General features: G+C 41.5%; 1 protein-coding gene across 9 annotated transcripts in view; it reads left to right on the top strand.

The window, feature by feature from the left end:
* The window catches only part of ACVR1 (activin A receptor type 1), a 140280-nt gene that overhangs the window by 19621 nt on the left and 101280 nt on the right, over positions 1-19379 (top strand). The window contains exons 1-3 of one of the 9 annotated variants that reach the window (XM_063694850.1): positions 12507-12593; positions 14190-14331; positions 15885-15958. The exons of 6 other annotated variants lie outside the window; for them this stretch is intronic. The gene's annotated coding sequence lies outside the window, so the exon portion shown is untranslated. Of the gene's footprint in view, positions 1-12506; positions 12594-14189; positions 14673-15884; positions 15959-19379 lie in introns of those variants that run through there. 2 more of the 9 variants (XM_063694854.1, XM_063694852.1) reach the window with 2 other exon arrangements.

Below are 19379 nucleotides of genomic sequence, written 5' to 3'. Positions count from 1 at the left end.
ATTGGAGTAATGCAGAGCTGATGATATCTTAGTGGGGGAACTGAAGGCTTTTTTCAACTTTAATTATAGCCACAGGAGAAAAGCACATTATAGCACTTTTTTTCTACCTCTGCTAAGGGCTGGGAGGATATAATCTGTCTCGTAGAGTCTTGTCAAAGAATCTGTACTTCAGACTACACTGAAATGTATTTTTTTTAAGTTTCTGGGGTGTCGTAGGTTGAGGAAGAGGAATAAGCATTTGATTCCTTGTGTTTACATTAAAATTTCAAGCTACTATTTCATGATGAAGCGAGGAACTTTTTAGTCATTGAAGAGATTTAGGCGGATGAGTTAATGTTTGGTCATCAGAAAATGTAGCATGAGGAGCATGTTTCTCTTGGGAGGAAAAAAAAGCAAAATATGAGTCAGACAAAACATCAAGTCATTTCCCACCACTCGATGCAGCCACCCTTTTGCTGAAGGACCATCGACCCTGCAAGTATAATTCAGACAGTAATGACCACTGGCATTTGAGGCAGACTTTACAGTTTATAAAGCTCTTCCCCCTCAAGACCACTCACGGTGTTGCTGACTCTTTGTATAACATTGGCACTTCTGATGAGGGGGGCACAAGTGAGTTATTCTTCTAGGGAAGGTGCTTTGATTTAAAACCTAAAAATGCCATCTGTAATCCGAATGGGACAGAGTTTTCCTTTGTGAGGACTCATCAGTTGTTCATTGACATTGGCATGGACTGTTGCCCCGTCTGGAGTGCAGTGGCGCGATCTTGGCTCACAACCTCCACTTTTTGGGCTAAAGTGATCCTCCCATGTCAGCCTCCTGAATAGCTGGGACCACAGATGAAAGCCACCACGTCCGGCTAATTTTTTTGTGTGTGTATATATATACACACACACTTTTTTTTTGTTTTTTTTAAGAGACGAGGTGTCACCATGTTGCCCAGGCTGGTCCCAAACTCCTAAGCTCAAAGCAGTCTGCCCTCCTTGGCCTCCCAAAGAGCTGAGATTACAGGCATGAGCCACCGTGCCTGGCCAGTTCATTGGCATTTTTGAAAAATGCTAAAAGTCAGTGTAGTAGCCTGTAACATTGGGAGAGTGTAAGGTTTGTCTTATATACTTATTTTATTTTTGAGGTGGAGTCTTGCTCTGTTGCCAGGCTGGAGTGCAGTGGCACGATCTTGGCTCACTGCAACCTCTGCCTCCCGGGTTCAAGCGATTCTCCTGCCTCAGCCTCCTGAGTAGCTGGGACTACAGGCATGCACCACCATGCCCAGCTAATTTTTGTATTTTTAGTGGAGTTGGGGTTTTACCATGTTGACCAGAATGGTCTCTATCTCCTGACCTTGTGATCCACACACCTCAGCCTCCCAAAGTGCTGAGATTACAGGTGTGAGCCATCGGTCGCACCCGGCCTGAAAAAGATTCACTCTTTTTTTTTTTTTTGAGACGGAGTCTCACTCTGTCCCCCAGGCTGGAGTGCAGTGGCACAATCTCGGCTCACTGCAAGCTCTGCCTCCCGGGTTCATGCCATTCTCCTGCCTCAGCCTCCCAAAGAGCTGGGACTACAAGTGCCCGCCACCACGCCTGGCTAATTTTTTTGTATTTTTAGTAGAGATGGGGTTTCACCGTGTTAGCCAGGATGATCTCCTGACCTCGTGATCCTCCCGCCTCGGCCTCCCAAAGGGCTGGGATTACAGGCGTGAGCCACTGCACCCGGCCGATACACTCTTTTTTCATTTTGGATTTGCCAGTGTGATGGCACAACACTGTCATTGTCTTCATCTATCTCTGTTCTTGATCTTTCAGTGATGTTTTTATGTTGTGTTCCATTTTGCTGGGTATCAAATAATCCCCAAGTCTTTGTGCAAATCAAGAGAGATAACTAACTAGAAATATGAGTGTGGAAGATAGGTATGAAATGTTAGGAAGAAAAAAATGCTTCTTTTTTTTTTTTTTTTTTACTCCTTTAGGGTCTGATTGATTTATGCTTTTTTATTTGTTGAAATTTTTTGAATACTAACTATGTGCTAGGCTCTGTGTTGATTATGTGTTGGTGACACTGAGACCAAAGGTGCTGTTCCTGGCTTCAAGAGAATTCATGGCTTAGTAAAAGGAACATGTAAATCAGTGATTACAGTACAGCTTGGCAAATGCGGGTGTGCACAATGTACAGCAGTGACCCAGAGGGGGAAACTTAACCTGCGTTAGGGAGAAGGATGTAGGGAAGGTTCTGACCCTGGAAGATATTAAGTGAGGACTTGAAGAATAAGTAGAAGTTAGCCTGGTAATGTAGAGGAAGGGCATTTTAGCATAGGGAAACTTCATTGTAAAGATAGAAGGCATAAGAAGAGCATAGTACCAGCTGGGAATGCAGGTAGTTTAGTTGAACTGTAGCTTAGGGTGCCTGTGGGAATTGATGTGACATAAGGCTGGAGAGGTGGGTAATGGCTATGTCATGAAGACTACTTATTGCTTCCTAAACAATTCAGGTCTTATCCTGAAATATGCTAGCTATTGGATTTTAGGGAGGAAAAGGATCTGATTAGATTTGGATTTTGGAACGGTTATGAGCAGCAGCTTTAAGAAGGTTCTTTTTCAATGGTGTCTATTCATCTGAGCTTTAGACTGAATTGTGTCCTTCCCAATTGATGTGCGGAAACCCTGACCCTCAGTGTGATGCTATTTGGAGATGAGGTCTTTGGGAGGTAATTAGGTTTAGGTGAGGTCATGAAGGCGGGACCTTCCTGATGGGATTAGTCAGCTTGTAAGAAGAGATATCAGAGAACTTGCTATCTCTTTCCACATGAGGACACAGCAAGAAGGCTGCCCCTGTTAGCCAGGAAGAGGGCCCTCACTAGAACCTGACACTAGGCATCCTGATCTTGGACTTCTAGCCTCTAGAACTGTGGGAAAGTAAATTTCTGTTTAAGCCACCCAATCTGTGATGTTTTATTATGGCAGCCTGAGTAGACTAATACAATCTATTTATTTTTTGGGTAATTGTGAAACTAGGAACAGGAAGGATATTATAGTAATTCAAGTAAGTAGCAATAATTTGGCTACTCTATTTTGATTTAAAAATATTTGGGCATGGAACAAGTCGTTATTTAACAACTTCTAGTTTTGAGATCTTATTGTTAGGATATTACTAGCTACAATAAGTTTTATGAGAGAATTTTCTCCCTTGAACATCTCCACATCCTACCTTTTATTAAAGTAATCCACTGATGCCCTTTACTATAGAGGCTTTGGGTCTTTTCATTGTTTTCCGGTCAGCAGGTTGGTACAGCTGAACTCTCAGTACCTAGTGCCTGAGTGTTAAATCTGTTCGACAGCCCTCTGCTTTATCTAATTTTGATACTATGACATTTATATTGTTTTAAAGGAATCTTCTGTGTATGGTTTTAGGAGTTCTGTGGGAATTAATACCATTTAGAGGATCATATAACTATGGCAGATGATGTTTGTGATAAAATTGGTACCTATCTTGTGTATGTTTGAATAACTATTTAAAAGAGAATATTTTTCATAGTTTTGTTTTTATGTCTGAAGATCTGTCTTCAACATTTTATCCAGCACTTAACTTGTGCCTGATATTTGAGTCTAGTTTCCCTTTCTTTTTCCAAGGTCTTGCTCTTTTTTTTTTTTTTTTTTTGAGACAGGCTCTCACTCTGTCATCCAGGCTGTATAGTACAGTGGCATGACCTCTGTTCACTGCAGTTTCCACCTCCCTAGTTCAAGCAGTTCTCCCACATCAGCCTCCCTATAGCTGGGACCACAGCCATGCACCACCATGCCCAGCTAATTTTTGTATTTTTTATAGAGATGGGGTTTTGCCATGTTGCCCAGGCTGGTCTGGAATTTCTGAGCTCAAGTGATCCACCCGCCTCGGCCTCCCAAAGTGCTGGGATTACAGGTGTGAGCCACTGCACCTGGCCTATTCTTTATTTTTTTCAACTGTGTTCTTTCTCCCCAATTCTCTCTAATTTGTCCTCTTTATTGGCCTTTTCTCTTGAGTTTGGAAATAGGCTTAAGTATTCTGTCCTTTAAAAAAAAAAGTGTTTTGATGCCTATACCTCTCATAAGCCCCTTCCTGAGGAAGCATTTTAAAAAATGAATCCACATTCAATGTTCTTGCCTCTTCAGCCTGTAGTCTTCTTCAGAACATAATAATCTTACATTGTTCCCATTCATTACATGTTTCGGAAGTGCCTACCAAACACCAGGACTGGGTGTGTGTGTGTGTGTGTGTGTGTGTGTGTGTGTATGTGTGTGTGTGTGTGTGTGTGTCTTTCTCTGTCTCCCTCTCAGGGGTGTGTGTGTGTGTGTGTGTGTGTGTGTGTGTGTCTTTCTCTGTCTCCCTCTCAGGAGTCCTCTTTTTAGTGGTAGGGTCACAAGATTGGGAAGAGTTATTTAGCCCATCTCTCCATTGCCTACAGTTGCTCTGCATTATACCCTCTGAGTGAATCCTCAGCCTTCACTGAAATTCTACAAAGTTAGGGGATGCAATATCTACTAGGAGCCCACTCTGCCTTTGGAGTAATCTGACTGACAGAGGGTTTTTTGGCCTATAATAAATGTAGCTTCTATTTATCCTTTGATCACAGTTCTTTTCAGCTATACAGAATATAGAGTATAATAGTATTTTTATGTGATTAGAGCTGTCATATTCACCCCTAATATCTTTTTTCTAAGAATGTCTCCATAGCTTCCACTGGTCGTCACCATCCTGCCTGCCTTGTTGCTCATACTTCTGTTTGATTGAGTCTTTAAAAATTGGTTTCTAGAGCTGATTGCAATATTCCTGACTGGGTTTTCTCTCCTCTGATTTTTTGACTTCCATGCTTGTATTATGCAGCCCAAACTGATATATTTCAGGTGGCCACTTGGTTTTACTTGAAGAGTGAGTTGATCACCAACAGAAATCTCAGTTTTTTTCCATAGATGGTACTGCTAGGCCCTGTCTTCCTCAGCCTCTCCTTGTCTGCTTATACCCTTGTCTTTTATTCCCTTTACTGCATATGGGATCTTAAATTTACCTTAAGTTAACTTTCCGTTTGCTAGGTCCTACCCATAGCAGTTTGCATTGGATTCCATTTCTATCATTTTAGGGAAGATATGGGTTTTTCTGAAATAGCACCCTTTGAATGTAGTAACTTAACAGATCTGTCTAATCTGTTAAGATAGATCTGTTAAGTTAAGGTGGATCTGTTAAGTTAACAGATCTGCTAAGCTAACTTTTCTTTTTTTTTTGGAGACACAGTCTTACTCTTGCCCAGACTGGAGTGCAGTGGCGTGATCTTGACTCATTACAACCTCCGCCTCCCAGGTTCAAGCAATTCTCCTGTTTCAGCCTCCTGCGTAGCTGGGATTACAGATGTGCACCGCCACACCCAGCTAACTTTTGTATTTTTAGTAGAGATGGGGTTTCACCATGTTGGCCAGGCTGGTCTCAAACCCTTGACCTCAAGTGATCCGCCTGCCTCGGCCTCCCAAAGTGCTGAGATTACAGGTGTGAGCCACTGCTCCTGTCCAAGTAAGCTTCTTTTTCTTTTTCTTTATCTTTTGACTTTTTATTTATCTTGATCACAAATATTTCCTAAAAGATGTTGTCAAGTCTAGATGTATATGTTCCCTTGAACTGCCAGCTTAGGAATCTTAACGAGAAAAGGAAACTGGGTTAATCTTGTATGATTTGTTCTTACTATTAGGGTTCGCAGGGATTACTACTTTCTAAGTGTTTAAAATACATTCTCAAGTCTTGCCTGGGACTTGGTCTGAGTCTATGTAGTCTGTTGGCATTTTTCCCTCTTTTTTTTTTTGAGACTGAGTCTTTTCTGTCGCCCAGGCTGGAGTACAGTGGCACGATCTCAGCTCACTGCAACCTCCGCCTACCGGGTTCAAATGATTCTCCTGCCTCAGCCTCCCGAGTAGTTGGGACTACAGGTGTGCACCACCACACCTAGCTAAGTTTTGTATTTTTAATAGAGACAGGGTTTTGCCATGTTGACCAGGCTAGTCTCAAACTCCAGACTTCAAGTAATCCGCCCACCTCAGCCTTCTAAAGTGCTGGGATTACAGGCATGAGCCACCACACCTGGCCTTCTCATTTTAATTTTTCTGAAGCATCTAGTGATTACTTGTTCCTTTCTGACTTCATTCTTTGCTGACCTCTTTTCTCCAAGTTTTGGAATTTTCTGAGGTTGCTTTTCCTCTCTTTTTCAATCTGCATCTTTTAAGATTCTCTATGCTTGCATTGTCCAGTAAGGTGGCTACTAGCCACAGTCAACATAGAAATGTTACTGGTTTAAAGAGTCTACTGATTTCAAGTTGAAAGCCAGAACAGGAAACACTGACACCTGGGTAGGAGGTTAAGGTTGACTGTTCCAGGAATGGAGAGAGGAGCAGGAAAGTGGCCACAATTTAACTAGTTACACTTGCTTGTTGTCTGTTGCCAGGTTATCCGTGTATGTTCCTGGCCCCTGTCTCCTGCTAACAATGAGTCATTATTGCAATTAAAGTAAATATTAATAAATCTATGTGTAGAATATTTTTAATAAAAGCCTATGTGTAGTGTGCCAAAAGATAATGAGGTTTGGAAGCAAAGTAAGTTCTTAAATTGGCAGTTTCGATGCCTGATTCTGTGTAGTACTGCTAAACTTGCTAGGTTATTCAAATAGTATACAATAATGTTTGTAGGCATTTCCTAGTGTTTGGATATTTTCTGTAAGCTACAGTTTTGATATATACTACTATACTTCACATTTTTTATTAAACAATTTAAAAAGATGTTTATAATAGTGAATGAACACTATTGGAAGTATTTAAAAAATAATTTATAATTTCAGAAATTCCAATTTTTTCCCCGCAAATTTTGAAGATTGATATTGATAGAGAGTTTGAAACAATAGTACATAGTGCTTGTCCAAAGAACTGTTTGTTTCTTTTGATAATGTGATAGGTACAGAAATTAAGATAGTGTTTAGAGACTGTTATGGTAATTTGACATTGCCATCAGTACCTGCGATCAGTGGATTCAACCCATTGAACAAGGAGTTTTACAAAAGTGTTGGTCCATTACAGATAGTAATTTAGTTGTATAAGTACTGGTCTAGGTGAGAGGTAGTGATTTCTTGGACCAGACTTGAAAGTATGAGAAGAGATTGGTTGGAATCAGGGTATACTTTGAAGATAGAGCCAATGGGATTTGCTACTAGATTAGATGACAGATTATTCTAGATTATCTTTCCCTCTAAACTGCTTCATTTGTAAAATGTGTGTAGTTATGACAGCAACACTCATTTTTGTTGTAGCTTCATCAGATGTTTCTTTGAGCTTGCTGGAAATCCCTCATGTTCATTGCTGCTAATAATCATCTTTCTAATCCAATCATGTAATTCCCTTGACTTTCAACCATCAACTGCTCACCATTATAGATACAAGAAATATTAAACTGCTTAGGTTGACTTTTAAGATATGAGGTGCGACTTCTTTCAGACTCTTTTCCATGTCCTCTTTTGCTCCTGACAATAGCCCAACTAGACTGCCTGCTGGTCCGGTCAATCTCTTTCTGCATAATAAATTATCCTAAACTTGATGGCATAAAACGACAACCATTTTATTGTGCTCACAGTTTAGTGAGTCAGGGATTTGGAACATGCACAGCAAGGACAGCTTGTCTCTGTTCCACAATGTCTGGGGCCTCAGCTGGGAATTCTTGAAGGTTGGGGGCTGGAATCATCCAAAGGCTCATTCACTCGCATGTCTGGCGGTTGATGCTGGCTGTTGGCTGGGAGCTCAGCTGGGGCTGTCAGCTGAAACACCTACATGTGGTCTCTCTGCATGGGCTATTTTGAGCTTCCTCATAGCATGGCGGCTGGGTTCCAAGAGCAAGTGTCTCAAAAGACAGGAAGTGGAAGCTTCCAGTTTCTTAAGATCTGGTTCTGGAAGCTGTTACAGTGTCACTTCCACCATATTCTGTTGGTCAAGCTGTCACAAAGCCCCGTTAAAGAGAAGGAGATATAGATCTCACCTCTTGATGAGAAGAGAGCCAAAGAATTTGGGGGCCATTTTTAAACAGTCAAAGCTATACTTCATTCAGATTTCCTTAGTTTTCCCCAGTGTCCTTTTTCAGTTACAGGATCTCACCCAGGTTACATTACATTGAGTTGTTATGTCCCCTAGGGTTCCTCTTGGCTGTGATAGTTTCTCAAACTCTCCTTGTTTTTGAACACCATGACAGTTTTAAGAATGCAGCTCTGGTATTTTATAGAATGGGGTGGTGGGGGGATATTTTCAAATGGCCACATCCTACTATTCACCAGACTTCTCTGTCTTTCTGAGTCTCTCTGTCAGCTGCTCTCTGTCTCCACTCCTCGCCCCCTCCCCAGTTCCAACTCCATCTCTTTCTCCATGCAGTCTTTGTCATGTCTCATCCTCTGGCTAAAATCAGTTTTTCTCTCTTCTGTGTTCCCATAGTATTACTGTTTGTAATTCTTCTGTGGTCATTTTTCAGTGTTTTTCTTTCTTGGTAGATTATAAACTCTTTGAAGGTAAGAACCATGTCTTGCTTACCTTTGCATATCTCATAGCAGGTAGGTTTTTTGAATGGAACATTCAATATCAAACTGAGTCTCACATCTGACACCCAGATGGGTTGAGACTTAACAGTGGTTAAATAGAAAATATAATGAGAAAATTTAAAACGTTCCTTAAAAACATCGTTTCTGATGTTGTATTTTAAGACTTTTAAAATGGACTCTCTGTTGTAGAGTAAAACTTCTAATTTTTTTCTCCCTTAGCCATAAAATTAAAAGAGATTAGCTTTTTTTGATATTATCAACATCTTCCTGCTCAGGTCAATCTCTGATAGGCATGTCCTAGTGTTTTTTTGTGAACTTTAGATCTCAGTCCGTTACTGGATCAGTTTAGGGAGTCACACCCAAGACTAGAAATAAAAGGAAATTGAAGTTTTGAATAAAGCTTGTGAATTGCAAGGGTAATAATTGTTTCATTAAATTTGTGTTTCAGTTTTATATGCATGTGTATAATAAGTTCAAATGTAAAATAGGTATTAAAATTTTTTGAAAGATACTCTCCTGTGCAACCTCATTCTAAACTGTTGATGTTCTGGTTCATTTCTTTGGCTTTTTCTGTTTTAGCTTATTTCTTCTGGTTTCCTTTCTGAGGGCTTATATACATACATATCGATTCTGGGGACCATGCACACATGTTCCTTTAATCTTTACCTATCCAGCCTCTTTTTATAATAGAGGAATATAACTGCTCTTCTCAGTTTCCTAGAATAGCACATGTTGTGTTTTCTCTTCTCCTTTGGAGACTTTATACCTACTCTCCTGCCCTCAAGAGGCCAGGAGGTGGAATTAGCTTATTCTTTTCTTTTTTCTTTTATGTGTTTATTGAAGTATAGAATCCATACAGTGAAGTGTACAAATCTAAAGTATACAGCTCAATAAATTTTTGCATTTGTATTTATCCCTATAAGTATCATTGCAGATGAAGATGTAGAAACAGTTTCATCCATCCAGAGGAGGTCAGTTTATTCTTAAATTGTTTCTGGAACAAGGTGGTGGTGTGAGTAAATTAGTAGATTCTCTCTGATTCCTTCATATGGCATATGTAGGTTATAATGTTTAGTTTTGAAGGTTGCAAAGGTCTGAAGCATCTGAGTTAGGAAGTCTTAAAACAGGGAGATGGGATGTTGAATGTGAGCTTTGGCAGAATTAAATGGGATGAGCTTGAGTGAGCCAAGGGGGAAAGCAAAGAGGAGTCATTTCATGAAGAATTCAGGAGAAGCAAGGTTTATTTGAATTTCAGAAGGGAAAACATTAAACTTAGTTTGCCACTGCTGCTGTAACAAATCATGACAAATTTAGTATCTTGAAACAGCACAAATTTACTTTCTTCCAGTTTTGGAGGCTCTCGGGAGAATCCACTTCCTTTGGCTTGTGGCTCTTCCTCCATCTTCAAAGCACATTCTTTCCATCTCTGTTTCCATCGTCTCACTGCCTTCTCCTCTGTGAAGTTAAATCTCCTTGTCTCTTTCTTAAAAGGACATTTGTAATTATATTTAGGGCCTACCCGGATAATCCAGGATAATCGCCTCATCTCAAAACTCTTAATTTAATCACATCTGCAAAGTCCCTTTGTCACATAAGATAACATTCACAGGTTCTGGGGATTAGGGCATGGATACTTGGTTTTGTTTTTCAAGGATCTTTCTTCATAAAGGGAAGGTCTGCTATATATTTCCTGCTAGTTTATTCTCCTTTTTAATGCTAGATTAATTTTTCTAAAACAGCACATTGTACATTTTATTTCTTTGCTGAAACATCTTTGGTGACTCCCCATTGGCTAATACAATTAATAGGGCCTAGACTGACATTCAGATGGCTGTTGAACCCCAAGTCACATTTCAAGTTTTTCTCCTCCTCTTTCATCATGGATGCAGCAGCATGCATTTTCTCATTGTTGCCTCCATGACCGGCTTGTATTTGCTTGCTCTGACTTTTCCTCCTGCCTGTGGGGCCCTTTCAGGCCTTCCCAGCAGCATTCCCCTCACCATCTGTATTAGCTTCCTAGGGCTGCCATAAGAAATTACCACAAACAACAGCAATGTAACTGCCAAAGTTGTGGAGGCCCGAGGTCTGAAATCAGGGTGCCGGTAGAGTTATGCTCTAACTGATGGCTTTAGGGGAGACTCTTTCCTAGCTCCTTTCAGCTTCTGGTGTCTCCAGGTGTTTCCTGGTTTGTGGCAGCATGACTCCAATGCGTACCTTCATCTTCACATGACCTTCTCTCTGTGCCTCTCCGTGCGTCTCTCATAAAGATGCTTGTCATTGGAGTTAAGTACCACCTACAGAATCCAGGATGATCTCATCTCAAGATTCTAAAGTTATTTACATTTGCAAAGACCCTTTTCCCAAATAAGGTCACACTCACAGGTTCCAAGGTTAGAACGCAGACAAATTGATTGGCAGGCTACTGTTCAACCCACTACACTACCTCAGTCAGCAGTCATAACTTATTTCTGTGACCTCTTGACATGACTGGCATGCCTACACAACTTATTGGGACCCCATCATCTCTATCTTACTATTTTTGGATAATTCTCACCTCTTTCACTAAACCATAAGTCCTTGTCTTAGTCCATTTGTGCTGCTGTAACTAAATCCCTTAGTCTGGGTAATTTATAAACAATAGACACTTATTGCTTACAGTTCTGGAGGTTCCAAGATAAAGGTGTGGGCAGGATTTGGTGTCTGGTGAGGGCTCACTCTGCTTCAAAGATGGCACCTTCTTGCTGTGTTCTCACATGGTGGAAGGGGGGGCCCAGGGAGCTCTTTTTTATAAGAGCATGAATCTCCCTAATGACTTAATCACCCACCAAAGGCTCCCCCCCTCTTAATACTATCTCATTAGGTATGAGGTTCCAATGTATGAATTCTTGCGGGGACACCAACATTCAGACCACAGCAGCCCTTGAGGTCAAAAGGGTTTCTTTTGCTCTGAAACCCTCAATTCCTAGCAGGGTGCCTAGCTCTGTGGTGCTTCAGAAACAGCATCTATCAGATGATCAACTTTTTTATTTTTAAATAAAATGAAAAGTGTCAAGTAAAAATCCTGGTGTGATTATCAGAATTTTAACTTGAAATATCACAGGAGATTTTTCTCATCCCAAGTTTATTTTGTTTGTTTGTTAATTTCTGGTACTTTACTTTTGGTGTGGAGTAACTAACCACTTTTGATTCCCTGGAACCTTAAGTGAGTAGGCAGCAGAGCTGATGGTGGAGTAGCCAGGCTGAGAAAGGCCTCTGGAGGGAAGAGCAAACCCAGTGGGGACAGGGTGGGTTTGGAGATCTGCCAGATACAGCTTGGAAGTCTTGGGGTCAGAGCTGTCACTGTTACTTGGGAATTTGTCTTACCTGGGCTCTTGGCAGTCTTGATCTTCACTGGAATCCTTTCCGGTGGGTTTTACAAACCTGGAAGACACTCTTGTGAGCACTTGAACTTGATCTCCCACAGCACAGTTGGAGGGCCATGCCGAGGGCAGCCCCCAGCCTTGCTTTCCATAAGGAGATGATGGTTTCACAATGTCTTCTGCATGACAGGGCCTCCTTTGCCTGCCCTGTAAGCACAGCTGCTCTTTGAAGCTTACCAGTGAGCATGGGTCTTAGGCTGTTTTCCCAATTATTCTCTTTTCTTTATTTGGCTTAATTTCAAGATTATCTGCGAATAGCTCCTTTTTTCTTTTTCGTCTTTGAATGGATGCTGGCAGTCTAACCCCATTAAAGTTTAAGTAGTGCTCTCATGTTTTTTGTATTAAGCATTTGAAGGTGACTGATTTTCAGCCTTTGGTATGTTCAGGCTCATATTCAATGGTTATCTTCATTTAGAGTTTTACTATATCCATGAATCCTAATATAACTGCTCAGGTCTGTGCAACATAACCATTATTTACAGTGCCAGTATTCTATTGCAGGGTTGGCCTAGAAGGTACATGTTAATCCTTTCCCATGATATCATGGGAGAAAAGAAAGGCTGGAAAAGAATCCAGAGACTGTGACATAATGGGTAAGAATGGCCTATGGTGTCAGGCAAGTGTGGGTTTGAATCTCATTCTGTCACATCCCAGCTTTGTGACATTAAGGAAGTTACTTTTCCTCTCTGAGCTTCAGTTTTATCACCTGTGTAATGGAGATGATAATTGCTATTATGTCATTATGTGTGTTGGGAGGATTAAGTGTGGTAATATGGATGCAAATCTCTGTCACAGTGGTGTCTGGTACCTTGGAAGTGTTCAAAAAAACTGTGGCTGCTATTATTACTCATTTTTTAGGGAAAACCAAGGCACTAGTGATAATTATGGAATGTTTCCAAGTCACCCACAGTAAAAGTCTAACTTGTGGGATCTAGAAAACAGACCATTAGTGTGTTGAGTAATGCAGTATTGAATATGTCAGTTACTGCAATCTGGCTCTATGGTATTTATTTGGTTAGTTTGCAGAAAGATAGACAGATGACATGAATAAAAGCACACTTACTGACTTTCTTACTGATGTGAAGCATTTATCATGCTAGCTGTTTAAAGCTATACTTCCTCTAAGTTCAAGGCCTCTACCTCCAAACTCAATGGGAGGATAGAATTTAGAGTATGGTTTAATTATTAGTGTTAAATTTGTATTCTTAAGAATAATTTTGTGACTGTTAAAGTCTGAGAGGTTTATTCTGTATCACATGGCTTTTATAATAGAGATGTGATTAAATACATTGTTCTTTGTACTAGGAAACCTGGAATCTGTACACTGCCTCGCTGGTTTTCAGATCAAAGAAAAAAAATCATAGTAGATGAACCTTAGAACAGTCCCCTGCCCAGAGTTAATATTTTAGATTAAAATTACATTCCTTAAATTCCTCTGTGTAGCAGATTATTTCTGAAATTTTCAGGGGGTGGGGGAAGCAGGAACATAAAATGCTAGAAATTGAGTAAATTGCATCATCTTTGAACCTTAAATATTGATGTTGTAACTGGATGTTGAAGACTTTGCCAGAGTTCATTGATTCATGAGTTGAAGAGTTCCTTATGCAGGGTCGTGTGTTCATACTTGGAGGAAATCTTCTAAGATTTGGAGTCTGACAGCGGGAGATACAGGGCTGGATGCATGAAAGAACTTCCATGTGGAGTTTTCTGCCTGAATGTAAACTCTGAGGGCAGGAACTTGATTGCATTTGATGTCATACCTCCAGTGCCTAAATCAGTGCCTGGCTCATTGTAGGTGCTCAGTACCTCCTGGCCGAAGGCATGAATGAATATGGGAAGGAAAGGCAGTGAACTTGCTGCAGTTCAGAACACTTTCTGTACTCTGTACTTTATGCAGTTTATTTCTGGCTTGGCCTTTGTTAAGGGTCAGGAAGTTGGTTGGAAGAGAGATCCATCCACATGTTAGAACATCAGCTGTGTGCCAGCACTGTGCCAGTCCTGGAGATGATATGGTATAAAGACCTTTTCCAAGGTCTTCTTCAGTATTGGACTGTTGGGGGTTCTATTTCTTTTGACAGTGATTGTAACAAGGGATGTTTCCCTAGAATGACTCCCCCTAAAGTAGCAGAGTGATCCCTGAGTTCAGGGGATTGGATTAATTGTTGATTTTTTTTTTTTTTTTTTTTGAGATGGAGTCTCGCTGTGTCGCCCAGGCTGGAGTGCAGTGGCACGATCTGGGCTCACTGCAAGCTCTGCCTCCCGGGTTCATGCCATTCTCCTGCCTCACCCTCCCAAGTAGCTGGGACTACAGGCGCCTGCCACAATGCCCAGGTAATTTTTTAAAAATATTTTTCATACAGATGGGGTTTCACCGTGTTAGCCAGGATGATCTCAATCTCCTGACCTCGTGATTTGCCTGCCTCGGCCTCCCAAAGTGCTGGGGTTACAGGTGTTAGCCACCGTGCCCTGCCAATTTCTTTTTTTATAAAGAGATGGGGTCTTGCCATGTTGTCCAGGCTGGAATGCAGTGGCTATTCACAGGCAAGATCATGGTACACTATGGCCTCCAACCTTGAACTTTTTGGCTCAAGCAATCCTTTTGCCTTAGCTTTCCTAATAGCTGGCTCTACAAGTGTGTGCTGCTGCACCCAGCTCTGGGTGGATCTTTAACTGTAAGTTTAAGTAAGTCCTGACAATTTTGTTTCATTTTATTGTCCCTGAGAAGCAGCTAAGTAAATGCGGTCGTTAAAATACATGTCTAAGCAGTCTTAGTGGCCTTCTTGGTCTTCCTTTGTTCCTCCCAAGTTAGAAGTCAGGGCAAGTCTTCCCCCCGCTTCATCCTATCCCCTTATAACTTCAGATAAAATAATGACTATAAGGATTTGAAATCCCTGTGATTGTCGAAGGAGAAGGGTTGAGAGTGAGTGGGTCTTATTTTCCTCCCTACCTTCCTATGTCAATTTTGAGCCTGTGTATTCTATAGTTTTTTTTTTTTTTTCTCAGCATCAAACTGAAATCTTATTTATATCTTTTTCAACTTTAATATCCCCACTTTTTGATCTTTGGGGATTAGAAGCCAAGTATGGACAAGAGAAGAGTGGCCAGGGCATTGAGTAAGCATGTATGTACATTTCATAATTTTTGCCATACCTGGTGGGTTGTGCTGAATTTCTTGGGCAAAAGGCCTGAAGTTCTGTTACCACCAGGGGAACAGGAATTGTGGTTGCCGTCGGGATCACAGCCAGGAGGCTATTTATAGTCTGTAGTGAGTGGCTGTGAGCCCACCATGGTTCTGAATATGCCTCCTGCCTTAAAGTTCCCAGTGTTCTTGAAGCGGACCCTGCCCTTGCTGGCCAGACAGTAGTTAATGATAAAGTGGATGGCTGCAGGATGTGGCGCGTGATGGTCTTGGCGGCTCACAGCCTGCAGGTGCTTGTGCTTTGGCTGACCTGAACCCAGCCGGAGAGCAGGTGCTCCCTGCCCCCATGCTGGCTTCCTGGCCTTTTTCTCAGCTGGCTTCACTGACATGGAGCTGATGGACCACTTGCTAACCGGAGTCCACTTTCTTTATTCCACATGTGCCATGTCAGGTTAAGATTTATAACAGGTCATGAATTTAGCTTCCTCATCTCTCTGAGTTCAGGTCAAATATCTAGATTTGCCTTGCAAAAATGGCCAAGATCAGGTGACACTTTGCACTTTTAGCTCACATTAAGGTATATGGACTAGAAGGAAAAGGTGAAAAAGTAAGTTCTCACAAGAAATAACCAAGAAAGGAAAACTTTTTTCTTGCTTTCATAGCAATGTATGATATGCATATTTATGTTGATTCCTGGATGCTGTAATGGTGGAGTGATAATTTATGCGTTCGTTTGCGTTTGCAGGTGATGGAAAACTCCAACCCAGACGAGCCTTAATAAGATGAACATGGAATGGCTGCCATTCTGTGGAGTCCAGGGTAAAACAGGTTTTAGATCTGGGTTGACTCAGGGCTCAAGCAGTGTCCCTAGAGCCCTGTTATTTCCCCTCCACTTCTTCTTTTGTCAGTTCCATCCTCAGCAGGTTCTCTTTTCAAGGTAGCAAATGGCTATGGCATATCCTGCATTCAAGTATAATGAGAAAATCACACTTTCTTTTCTAGTAGTTCCTGTAAAATCCCAAGAGTCACTCTGATTGGGTGGGCTCAGGTCACGTCACACCCTGGAATCCAGTGCAGTGTGATGATTGGTTTTCAACCACACCTCAGCATGCAGAATAGGAGGGGGTGTATCCCAGACCCAGTTCAGGAGTTGTTGCTGAGAAGGAGAGGGGGAGGAACTGAGGAAGCATAGAGTTTCTACAGAATGATTCCATGAAGCACATACTGGGGACTTTCATTCTCATAAAAGAGCACTGTTCTTGGGACCTCATACAGTGTTGCTTGGTTCTCAAAAAGTACTAAGTTCTTGTGTGGTTTCTGGGTAAGTCTGGCATCCCCCAGAAGCAGGGAGCCAGTGATTTTCCTGATGCCCTTGGGATGTTCACTGCATGGTACCAGATTACAATAGGTCATAATGGATACCATGCCTGGTAGTTGTGTGGTGTGACATTAGATCAATTAGCTTTCCCTGTACGCCATTACATCAAAGAGTGTCGCTGGACAGCTATTCTCAACATATGTTTTGTTTGTCTCTGCAAACACATGTTCCATTTCTCCCTGGGCCATTCAGATTCATTTTGGGTGACTGTCTTGTCAGCCTGGGGCTGGGGAGAGGGGAGGACAGGCTTCATTTTGGCAGTGCTTCAAGCTTGGAGCAGCATCCTGCAGCCAGCACCATAAGCTGTATAATTTGTCCATGGAGGCCTATGCATTATAGAAATGAAAATTCCTTCTCTGACAGCATTCATTGCTTAGCATGCAGCAATTTGGCTGTCAGAAACAGCTGGCCCTGCAGGGTGGGACAATAGAAAGGCAAGACCTGAGAGAGGCCAGTGCTTACTCAAGTCTCCCACTGTGAGAGGATCAGGTTACTGAGACTGTCATTAACAACAGACTGCAAGGGGCTCTGGGCACAGCTTCCAGTGAGCAGGAGCCTGTGGCTCAGACAGTTAGTGATTTTCCCCTGTTTTGCTGAATGGAACAAAAATAAATAAATTAAAAATAAACCATTAACCTTTGCTGACACTCAGATGTTCAGTTCTGATTTTGTCTTCTACTGGGTGATGAGCATTTCTGGGGAAGTAAATCCCTTCTAACCTAAGTATAGTTATTGGTGCATTGCAGAAAACTCAAAAAGGAGTGGGGCTGAGGGGCAGGATGGATTGCTTGACACCTGCATGTTGGAGGGCTGTAATTTTTAGGTTCTACTTACCTAGAAACAATACTGAAAGGACCAGGATTGGAGACCTTATGAGGCAGGTTTAAACATGAAGTAGGAATGGGGTTGTGCGTTCTCCCCAGATGTACATACTTGGAAGAGCCATGCAGCAAGCAGAGGAGAGGAACAGAGGAGCTGTGTGGCTTGACCCTCCTCGGAATCTGCAGTGTGGCTGGCTCTATGTGCTTCCTGTATTGATTCCATGACTCACAGAGCATGAGCTAAGCAGAAAGCACACTTAAACTACAGAGGAGACAGCTGTCTGTTACAGGAGGACATATTTTCTGGGTTTAATGGCGCCACATTTTTCCTAATAGTTTGTACACTGGAGATGTACTTACTAGTAATGTCTGCTAAAGGGTCTTTATTGTTTTTTCCTTTTTGAAAAAAAAAAGACATTCTTTAAAAAAAATCACCTAAATATTATTCTTGACTTTTATTTCACAACAGGACTTCCCTTCTAGGAAAACAGTACCAATATTTTGTTTTTCTTTCGTACAATAAGCAACTTGTCACTATGGGTTGTTTTTTTTTTCCCCCCACCTCTTGATAGCAAAGGTCTATCGGAAGTTTAAAGCAATGCAGTGGGAAGTACCTTGCCTTTTTGAAGCGAATAGCGTTTCAGAGATATTGGGCGGCTCAAGGTTAGTTCTCCTGTTGGAATTCATTTGTTGTTCAGTGCGACTGGAACTGTACTTTCTCCTGCTCTCCCTCTAAATCTGTTTTGCTTTTACATGATAGAGGCTGAAGTTCCCAGATGTTGTTTGGATTAAAGAGTGTGTGTGGGGAGGGGGGAAAAAGCTTTCTTGATGATAATAACAGAGTCAGACTGGCTGGTTCTGTACTGACAGGAAAATGGAGAGAGAAAAACTCCATTAATGGTGTGTGCATTGCCTAAGTAGCCAATAAAACAATGCTGTCCTCACTGGAAGCTGGTCCCAGACTGGCAACGCTTCGTGCCAACTGCAGGAGACAACAGCTGCAAAGAGGGGCAGAGAATTCGAGTCAAGAGTCCACGTTCAATGACTGGCTTGAGGGGCAGTTCTTTTGTTCTCTACCTCCTCCTCTCCTCCTCCTCCTCCTTCTCCTCCTACTTTTGCCCATTTTCCTTGATGAGCCCCTCTTAATGCTCACTGTTCCAGAAATTGAACCACATCTGATTAAAACTTAATGGTTACTCACAGAATGAAGTTGGCTGGTAGTTTCCAAGCCTGTTTGTCTGGGTTGCTTTGAGTTTGTGACAATAGAAATTGTTATTTTGTATAAAATGTATCTAAGGGTTACAGTCCTTAAAGTTTGACAGAACAGTCACTTATCACAGATGTACTGCTCTATTTTCCCTCAAATATCTTTAAATTTCCATGCTCGAAATTAAATTAAAAAATTTAAAAGTTTTTTTTAAAAAAGCATCTCATTTTAGAAGATAATGGAAAATGGCAAAGGCTTGCTTTAGTCAGCTTTCATTCTATATGTACTTCCTGAACCCGTTCTCTGAGTGAAGCTCTCCTCTGTGACTGTGGGCCAGGTAAGGCTGTGTGCAGACGAGACCTGACTTTGGGAACTTACTGTCTCATGGTCAGGTAAATCCTTTGATCTCCAAAGGGAAAGAAAGACATGCTGTTTGAGTGATTTAGAAAAGCATCCCTGTAAATTCAAAAGAGAGATGAGCTGATTACCTAGCTCTGCCTCTGTTACATGTGAGTGTAAAATTTAAATTACTTTGACTTTTATTCATACTATACATGGGGAAGGGAAAAGATATTTGAGTGTTTATCTTTGTGCCACATCCTGTGCTATGAACTTTATGTATATTAGGAAGTAGGTATCTGTAACCTCATTTTACAGGCGAGAGAAACGTAAATCTTAAGGAGCTCATTTACTCAAGGCTGCAAAGTCTGTTCTTCCTGTTCATGGGTGCAGATGTAATGAAGCACATGATATGAACCAATTCATCTGGTATTTATTCCACCTAATTACAGTAGACATCCAGAAGAGGAGATGGAGTGTTCTTTATCTAGGCCC

The sequence above is a fragment of the Gorilla gorilla genome, chromosome 11, assembly GCF_029281585.2.
Source record: "Gorilla gorilla gorilla isolate KB3781 chromosome 11, NHGRI_mGorGor1-v2.1_pri, whole genome shotgun sequence".
Lineage (NCBI taxonomy): Eukaryota > Metazoa > Chordata > Mammalia > Primates > Hominidae > Gorilla > Gorilla gorilla.
This window is presented reverse-complemented; position numbering and strand designations above follow the sequence as displayed.